General features: G+C 40.5%; 1 protein-coding gene across 2 annotated transcripts in view; it reads left to right on the top strand.

Moving 5' to 3' along the window:
- The window catches only part of septin4b (septin 4b), a 54,387-nt gene continuing 45,050 nt past the window's right edge, over positions 1-9,337 (top strand). Inside the window, exon 1 of one of the 2 annotated variants that reach the window (XM_074641966.1) lies at positions 1-293. The gene's annotated coding sequence lies outside the window, so the exon portion shown is untranslated. Of the gene's footprint in view, positions 294-5,975; positions 5,981-9,337 lie in introns of those variants that run through there. The other variant, XM_074641969.1, reaches the window with a different exon arrangement.

Genomic DNA, 9,337 nt, shown 5'->3' with positions numbered 1-9,337 from the left:
TGTGTGTGTGTGTGTGTGCGCACAAGGGGGACGGACAAACACAACACACGGGCTGTCATTTCATTTCACCGCAGCAGTTGTGTTCAGGATACAGACAGAGAGGAAATTAAGGAAATACCGAAGAAGAAGAAGGAGAAGAAGACGGATAAAAAGACTCCGTAGTAGAAGAAGGTCTCAACGGCGGGCGGTAACTAGGGTAACTAGTAACTAGGGTAACTAGGGTAACTAAGTTTAATAGATGGATCACTCGTCCAGCAACAACAACCGGTTTCGGTCCGCAATCTTCAACCACGGTGAGTAACGTTGTCCTCACTAACATGTGGGACGTTTTATCACTCCGGTGTGATGCTCTTCTCTTTACGTTGAGCTGACCTTAAATTAAGCCTTAAACCGTCCCTTTAAATGGTGTTTTTATTCATTAAAGGGGCTGTTAACGCCTAGCATGCACCACTTAAAAACACATAAACTCGTCCTGCAAAGTCCAATTATATCCAGATATCTAGAATTATATCCAGATTTGTTGTAAGCCGAATGATACAGATTGTTAATGTGTGCAGGGAAATTACACTCTCGCTGGACCAGAGGGTACACTTCGTTCTGCTAAACGAAAATCCCTGAAAAGCCTGGTAGTTTGAGCAGCAGCAGCAGCAGCACTGTATAATCTACAGTTATGCAAGAGTGGTACCACCAAAGGCTAGCCACAATAAACTATTTCTGGACCACGAAGATATATAATGTTAGCTGGATAGCAGCACACTGCATTAAAGACTCGCCCCATCACCACCCAGTTGGCTTATTTACCCTGCAGCATGTGGTTAAACAAGCACTTCTGGCTGGGTTTGTTGTGCCAGGAAGCTTTACACACATACCTCAATTAGATGTTTTCACTGCCTCACTCACATGCTACTACAGCCTGACTACTACTGGATTTTTACTTGAGGGTTTTTATCAATCAGTTATTTATATATTGGCCATTTTTTAAAAAGGAAAATCATAACATAAACAAACATTTTAGATGAATAAAATTAGTTTTGTTTTTTCAAAGATTTGTGATCATAGATAGATAGATAGATAGTAACTTTATTGATCCTCAGGGAAATTCAAGTTTCCAGCATCACAGTTCCATAGTGCAAAACATGTTAGTAAAAAGGCAGTAAAAAAGTTTGTAGTGCAAAGTACAAAAAAATATACCAGATATAAAAATACAAGGAGATGAAGAAAACTGTTAAAACTGAATATAGTGCAGGGTGACAGCTGTGATACAGGACTATTAAAAAAAGTGAATGTAGTGCAGAATAGAGTGTTAAAAATGAGTATAGTGCAGGGTAACTCCAGTAGCTTAGTCTATGAAAGTGCACTGTGTGATCATGATATGCACTTAATGGAACATTTTGCAGGTGAAAACTAACTTGTCAGTGTTTTAAGGTGGATCATTTCTTACTCTCTTTCTCATTCAGTATATAGGCTACATACACTCCTATGATGTGTCCGCAACAAGCTAATATCAGTTGATATATTGGCCTAGCCTATTAAACAGGCTAGATCAGCTCCATACTACCTGTCTAGTGGCAACAAAGAGATTTAGTGTCCTCTTTCAAACTGTATGTATTGTCCATAGTTAATCGCAAATCAATCGCACATTTTTTAGCTGTTCAAAATGTACCTTAAATTGAGATTTGTCAGGTATTTAACACTCTTATCAACATGATAGTGAGCAAATATGCTGCTTTATGCAAATGTATGTATATATTTATTATTATAAATCAATTAACAACACAAAAAATGACAAATATTGTCCAGAAACCCTCACAGGTACTGCATTTAGAATAAAAAATATTCTCAAATCATAACATGGCAAACTCAAGCCAAACAAACAGCTGTCAGTGTGTCAGTGTGCTGACTTGACTATGTGACTTGCCCCAAAACTGCATGTGATTATCATAAATTGGGCGTGTATGTAAAGGGGAGACTTGTGGGTACCCATAGAACCCATTTTCATTCACATATCTTGAGGTCAGACGTTAAGGGATCTCTTTGGAAATGGCCATGCCAGTTTTTCCTCGCCAAAATTGAGTGTATGTTTGGAGCATTATTTAGCCTCCTTCGCGAAAGGCTAGTATGATCTTGTTGATACCAATGGATTCCTCAAGTTTTTTCTAGTTTCATATGATACCAGTATTTTCACTCTATCCGTAGATCACAGATCACCTGTATCTTCTTATCGTGTTAAAACTATGTCAACTCCCACCCATTCCCCATCTTATGAGCTAGAAGTTTATTTTCAGGCAAATCAGTGTCATGATATGGAGCACTGAAACCTCTTGCTCATTGAAACTGTTGTCCTGTGGTACTGTATATACCACTGTTGTGTTGGAGACTAAAAAGAAGGAGAGGAGATTGTGGGAGGTGATGACAGCTCTCACTATGCAGATAGTGAACAAAGATAGTGCTGAACCTCCATGTGGTTTTCTTTGCATGTACTGATCATGTATTATGTTACACTTCAGATGTGATGATTATGTTTTTTTACAAACACAAAACAAAGTTGAGAGAGAGCTCAAATGCTGAAAAATCTGTGGTAGAAGTTTGTAATTTGTCCATTTATGTGTCCAATTGCTCCCTTTTACTCGCACACTAGTCCTGTATTCATAAATATGACTAAAGTACATGAATAGATCTAAATATAACTATTACTGCATTGGTTTAACCAGAAACCATGAAAATACCATGACAAACGGACCTATTTTAGATCCATGTTTGGTCGTCTTATCTTTTCTTAACCGTCAAATGAAATTATACGCCCTGAGATTCACCTTTAGCATCTCTGTCAACTCATGTTTTTGAGGAGCCGCTTGAGATTTTACATCTTGGTGATAAGTTCAAATGTTAGTTTTTCCATGTCTGACTTTCATGTCTTACTAATGCCTGTTTCAGCTCACTGGAAAAATATTATCAACATGTCTTTCGTGATATTTCTTTGCAGGACTGTTCACACATATCAGTCAGGGAAATGAAAACGTTGCAAACAAGACATGAAATTGTATTTCTCAACTAAACTAATTTTTTTGCAGCTGAACTGCGCCATGAGCTGTAAGGTGGAACTAGAATCTAGGCCTGCTTCATCAAGAGCCCATAAACCATTTAACCAAAAAAGCAACATGTTCCTTTTCTACACAAGACAACAGCCCAGACTCACTTAAAAACAAAGTCTGTGAATAGAAAGGCACCCAGTAGGAAAGTGAGTGGTGTGGATGGGAGGCACAGTCAGCAGTAGCTCACATTCCTCAGGGAAAGCTTTGTGGAGAGATGCTACCATCCTTCGCCGCTGTCTGTGGCCGCGCTGACAACATCACTGGTGGAAGACCTCAGCATGTAGGTCAAGAGATGAACCACAAGAAAAATTAACAAGTCAAGCAGCAAGTAGCCATTATACTGTAGCACAGCACAGGAATATAACGTTGATCACATGTTCTGTATCTCTGTAATAAGATGTTTTCAGCTCTAAATCTGCAGCCGTTTTTGGAGAGCTGCGGTTGTGGATGTTTAATTTATCTATTCATTTGTTTGCTGTGTCAACAGTGCGCAGGAGACTTATTTGCATGTGGTCCTGCCACGGTAATTTCACTCAAAGTGCATCTGGAGTGATGCATACTGATGCCAGTTCTGTTTTAAAGAGCAGCAGCAGCAATATACAGCTCCTACATTATAAATTGTCCATTTGCAGGGACTACTGCCTGTTCAGCTGTAACATTTCTGCTGTTACTGAAGTGGTTGTAAATGGTGGCACAGGTTATGATGATCTTTCAGACCTGCGTCTCAGCATAGTCTGCTCTGTGAGCTGACAGGCAGTGATGGGTCCTGAGTTTAAAGTAGTGAATCAATATTTGTAATCCTGCCAGTAAGTTTCCCAGGACAGGCAGCTCTGGAGTAAAGAAATTAGTTTTGCCTCTTAAGAACTGAAAGAATCAGTAAATGGCAAACATCATGAATAATTTGGACCAGCGTCTGCTGCTCCTGACAAATTACTGGAGAGGCTATCTGATCTGGAAGTGCCAGACTTTGAGATGAGTGCCAGTTTCATTACTGAGCGTGCCACAAAGCACATGACTTTTACCGTCAGAGTGTGGAAATGGTAGTTTTCCAAGTGTGTTCAAGAAGAAGTGACTAATCTCCCACTGTTAATCTAGGAACCTAACAGGAACCCCTGCACCAATCTATTTGGGGAACACAGTCACGCTCGGCCTTTGGAAGCTAAATTTCACGCACTCTTTGAAGCAAGCGTACTTGGATACTTTTGCAACATAATCACTCAAGCTTTATCACAGACATATATTTAATAGATCTAGGGATATTGAATTTGTTGGTAGGTTGTCTGATAAGTAGTCAATCGCTTAAAGTATTTAATGATGATTAATCACATGATTGTCCATAGTTAATCGCGAATTAATCGCACATTTCTTCATCTGCTCAAAATGCACCTTAAAAGGAGATTTGTCAAGTATTTAATACTCTTATCAACATGGGTGTGTACAAATATGCTTGCTTTATGCATATGTATGTATATATTTATTATTGGAAATCAATTAACACAAAACAATGACAAATATTGTCCAGAACCCCTCACAGGTACTGCATTTAGCATACAAAAATATCCTCAAATCATAACATGGCAAACTGCAGCCCAACAGGCAACAACAGCTGTCAGTGTGTCAGTGTGCTGACTTGACTGTGACTTACCCCAAACTGCATGTGATTATCATAGAGTGGGCATGTCTGTAAAGGGGAGACTTGTGGACTCGTCTTGAGGTCAGAGGTCAAGGGCCCCCTTTGAAAATGGCCATGCCAGTTTTTCCTCGCCAAAATTTAGTGTATGTTTGGAGCGTCATTTAGCCTTTAGTATCTTCACTCTATCTATAGATCACAGATCACCTGTATCTTCTTATCATGTTTGAAAACTAGGTAAGCTCCCAACCTGTCCCCATCTTCACTCTAGCTTTAAAACTGAGCCCGCTTCAACCTAAAAATTGCAAGTTATGTTAATGCGTTAAAGAAATTAGCGGAAATAATACAAATTTGTGTTAATTTTGACAGCCTTACTGATTAGTTAACTAGTTGCTCTTGAGAAAGACATATTTAAGTGAGTCTCCATCACCAGTTAGTGTAAAATACGTTTCTTGGCAGTCTTATTATTGATGAAGCATAGATGGTTTGTTATGCCTCATACTTGTAACTAATAAAGCCTAGGGAGGAATGTACAGACTTAACCGGTCCATGACTTGTTTTTGTGACATGTCTAGACCTGCAACGATTAATCACTTAGTTGTCAACTATTAAATTAATCGCCAACTATTTTGATAATCGATTAATTGGTTTGAGTAATGTTTTAAGAAAAAAAGTCAAAACTCTCTGATTCCAGCTTCTTAAATGTAAATATTTTCTGGTTTCTTTACTCCTCCATGACAGTAGACTGAATATCTTTGAGTTGTGGACAAAACAAGACATTTGAGGATGTCATCTTGGGCTTTGGGAAACACAGATCGACATTTTATAGACCGAACAACTAATCGAATAATCGAGAAAATAATCGACAGATTATTCAACAATGAAAATAATGGTTAGTTGCAGCCCTAGACATGTCTAAACAAGTGGTAGGTTTACCCTTTCTTGAAAAAAAATGATCATGTCATGCAGATCCTGAAACTGGATGATCCAGGTGTCAAACACTATTACCACAAAAAGGTCAGATGCCATCCCAGATGTTAACACAGCGTGTCAGCACCGATCAGTTGTCTCTCAGATTACTACCAGCATGTTATTCACATAATAAATGTTCACCTGACTTGTTTTCAGATGACATATTTTCAACATGTTGACAGTATTGTGTTTCTGTTCCTTTCTTATGTGTGTGACCTCCATTGGATGTGGATTTTGAAATTATTCCTCCTGCGGATCAATCATCCTCCTCTAACCAGACGATGAGGTAAGAAACCAGAGTTTTCCTCAAATCTGCTGCCTGAGACGAAGTAGGTCACTGGTGGAGGGAGATTTGGCCTCGATTGTCTCACCAAAATGAGGACATTGTGGTTTGTTGATGTCAGCCCATTTTACCCCTGATAGCCACTGCTATTCAGGCGGGTGTTTGTGCAGTTTGTGTTCATTTGAGAGGAGTTTATGTTTTAAATAAGTGGAAAAGTCATTAGACCTTGAGTCTTGTGGAAGTTTTGGCTGAAGTCACAGACCTACTGTTGTTGCTTCCTATTCACAAAGTGTCCAAACTGAGCATGTGGTTTTCGCTGTGAATAGTCTGAGCTTGTGTGACTTCTCTGTGCTTATGTGCTTCAGGGTTTTACTTGACACCAAAGAGGAATAGCTGCATGAGAATAGGTGTGTTCTCAAAGCCCAGATTTTCTTGTTCCTTTTCTCGATAAGTGACAGCTCAGGGTTTGCCGTTGTGTCAGCTTTGTTTGCGTACCTGCAGGGTTTCACTCTACATTTTTGTGGTGATAGTTGCCTTTTCTCTTCTCTTGAACATCCTTCAGCAGAGTCAGCAGCTCTCCTGAAGCATATCATAGTGTCAGAGTGATCTGTTATCGGTCTTCCAGTAGCCACCTCAGTGTCAAAACTGCCCCCTCCCTCTTCTCTACTACCCTTCTCCACTCCCCTTCTCCATGTCACTGTCTACTACATCCGAAAGCCCAGCAGCTGTATTTGGCCCGTCTGAGTGGGGATAGGGGGGCGTGTTTGTTTTTAAGCCCAAACAGTTCACAGACGGGTGGAGAGGAGTGGATCCGTATGGGTGTGACGAACCCCGGTTCCTTCCTCAGCAACATTCCTAGCCTATGTGACAAAGCTGCAGTGTGTGCTGACGGAGGGAACACCTTGTGAGGAGACTTTCAACATCTGTCCAAGCCTCAGCAGCAGCCGCTGCTGCTGGCTGGGTGACAACATTCAGTGGTTACTCTCATGATGGTCTGGCACACCTCTCTCTGGGTGTATGTGATTAAACAAGCAGATGTCCAAGTCTACATAAATTTCGTTCCTGCTCTTCAAACCACACCCATTGTGTGATTCTCATTAAACACAACGTACGTATCCTCTCCTCTGAAAGCCATCAGGTTGACATAACTGAAGCGCCCTTCCCTTGCGCTCGCAGCCCCGACGCTGTAAACCACGCAGGACTCTGGGGTGTGGTGGGGCAAGAGGGTGGCTGTGGCTTCCTTTTGTTAGCCTGAAAATGCCACATAACCTCACATACATGTACACAGACAGAATGAAGTCACTGTTCATGGGTAGTGCCAGCCGTGGACAGAGAAGCAGAGGAGGGGATGGTTGTCTCTCTCTCTCTCTCTCTCTCTCTCTGTCTCTCTCTCTCTCTCTCTCTCTCTCTGTCTGTGTCTCTCTGCCTCTCTCTCTCTCTCTCTCTCTTCACCATGGTGCATTCCTCTGTGGCTTTTACTCAACTAGCCATTAGCTTCCTGTGCCTTCAATTGCTGCTTGCCACTGCAGCCAAAGTGTAGGCAGTCTATACTTGGACTTTATTAGCCCATTAGCTTGCTAGCTCCTGCAGTGGATGCCGGTTTTCCCCTTTCCTCCGTTTCCCTTGTAGCCGTGTCTGTTTTTCTCGTTTGCTGCTGTCACTACTGGTGTGTGTACACTCATTGCATTAATTTGCAAACTGGAATGGCAGAATCTGGAGATATGCTGCACCACACCCGTCTGTGCACTGATTGACATTTCATTGTTGACGAGACACATACAGTACATTTTATTATTGTGAACAAAACATTGCAACAAGCCATGAGAATGCCAAATGATGGGTGTGAGACATGATCTGATGACATTTACCACTTCATGGTTCGACACATTGTGTGTTAGATAAAGAGGAATCAACACAGACTCAATACAACTTCTCTCTCTTCTAGGGCTGCACGATTATGGCCAAAATGATAATCATGATTATTTTGATCAATATTGATATCACGATTATTTATCACGATTATTCATGGATTTTAGCAACAACATGTTTTATTGTACTTTCACATTAAAATAAACAGAGCACTGTTTTCACTTCCATGCTGTGCTACATTCCTGCTAATGTACAAATTAGGGCTGCACGATGTTGGAAAAAACTGACATTGCTATATTTTTTTCCTGCTATATATATTTCAATATGAAAAAATACAGGAAAATTCACCCTACCCCTTTATTAGGTATATTTTAAAGTTAAATGCTTCAATCTGGTGCACTTCGAGAGCAAAATTGGCAACAATAAGAGCTAGATAAACAATATTATGCTCTTCATTTAATCATAAACACATTGGTTGTATAGATAATATCTATATCCGAAAGTGAAGCCAACACATCTCGATAACCGGCTGGTGGCTAGCTGTTTAGGAAGCGCTTGATTTTATATACTGCATAGTTTTCTATGAGCAGAACACACATTTTAAACGTCAATATCTCAGGTCATCATGTTCATTTAATTGTTGCAAACCAAAATTGTGATCACGATTAATATTTGATTAATTGTGCAGCCCTACTCTCTTCCTTCACATATCTAGTCATATTCATTATCATGCGAATCTTAACCACCACACAGTATCAGGTGTTAACATTATACTTTTGCCTGTGCAGTGATCCTATCATCCATTACATTATCTCAGTGAGTCCACACACCAACAATAGTGCCACTCTACTCCGTGAGCCATTCAGTGAGGGAGGGTGGTGTATCACTCATCAGTGGAACCTGACCCATCATTTTGTATAACCCTTCACTTGGTAAAGTGTGTGGGCTTTATGCTCTGAGCATGTAGTGAGATCCACTGTGTGGTGATGCAGACACAGAGGCTTTAGCGGCGGGGTTTAGGCCTGTGGGGCTCGGCTTTGACAGGCGGCCCTCTGGGCATTTTCAGTTTGATGCGAGGGCAAACAATCGGGACACGCAACACTTCACTGAATACGAGGCCTCCGTAAGACAACAATAAAGAGATGGTGAAAGATGAGTGCCTAAAGAGGGATTTGTTGTGAACGTTAGGCGCCATCATGTGTTCAGTATTCTTTTGTAAGAGCCAGTTTTTCCACAGGAAGAGAAGCTGTATTGTAAGGTGAATGTACCTTTCAGTCATTGTGAATTATCTAGGTTAATGTTGACTATACTCATCTAACCCCATCACAAGGGACATAATGTGTATACATTTTATTTGTTTTTGGTTTGTTTTTTGGGATGCACCAATTGCAAAATTATGAGCTGATACTAATACCGATGTCATTTATTCCCCCTTTGGTGCCAATGAAACAAAGACATCTTCATTATATAAAAATAACTGAATTGTCTTTA

This window comes from Sebastes fasciatus, chromosome 7, assembly GCF_043250625.1.
Source record: "Sebastes fasciatus isolate fSebFas1 chromosome 7, fSebFas1.pri, whole genome shotgun sequence".
Taxonomy (NCBI): Eukaryota; Metazoa; Chordata; class Actinopteri; order Perciformes; family Sebastidae; genus Sebastes; species Sebastes fasciatus.
This window is presented reverse-complemented; position numbering and strand designations above follow the sequence as displayed.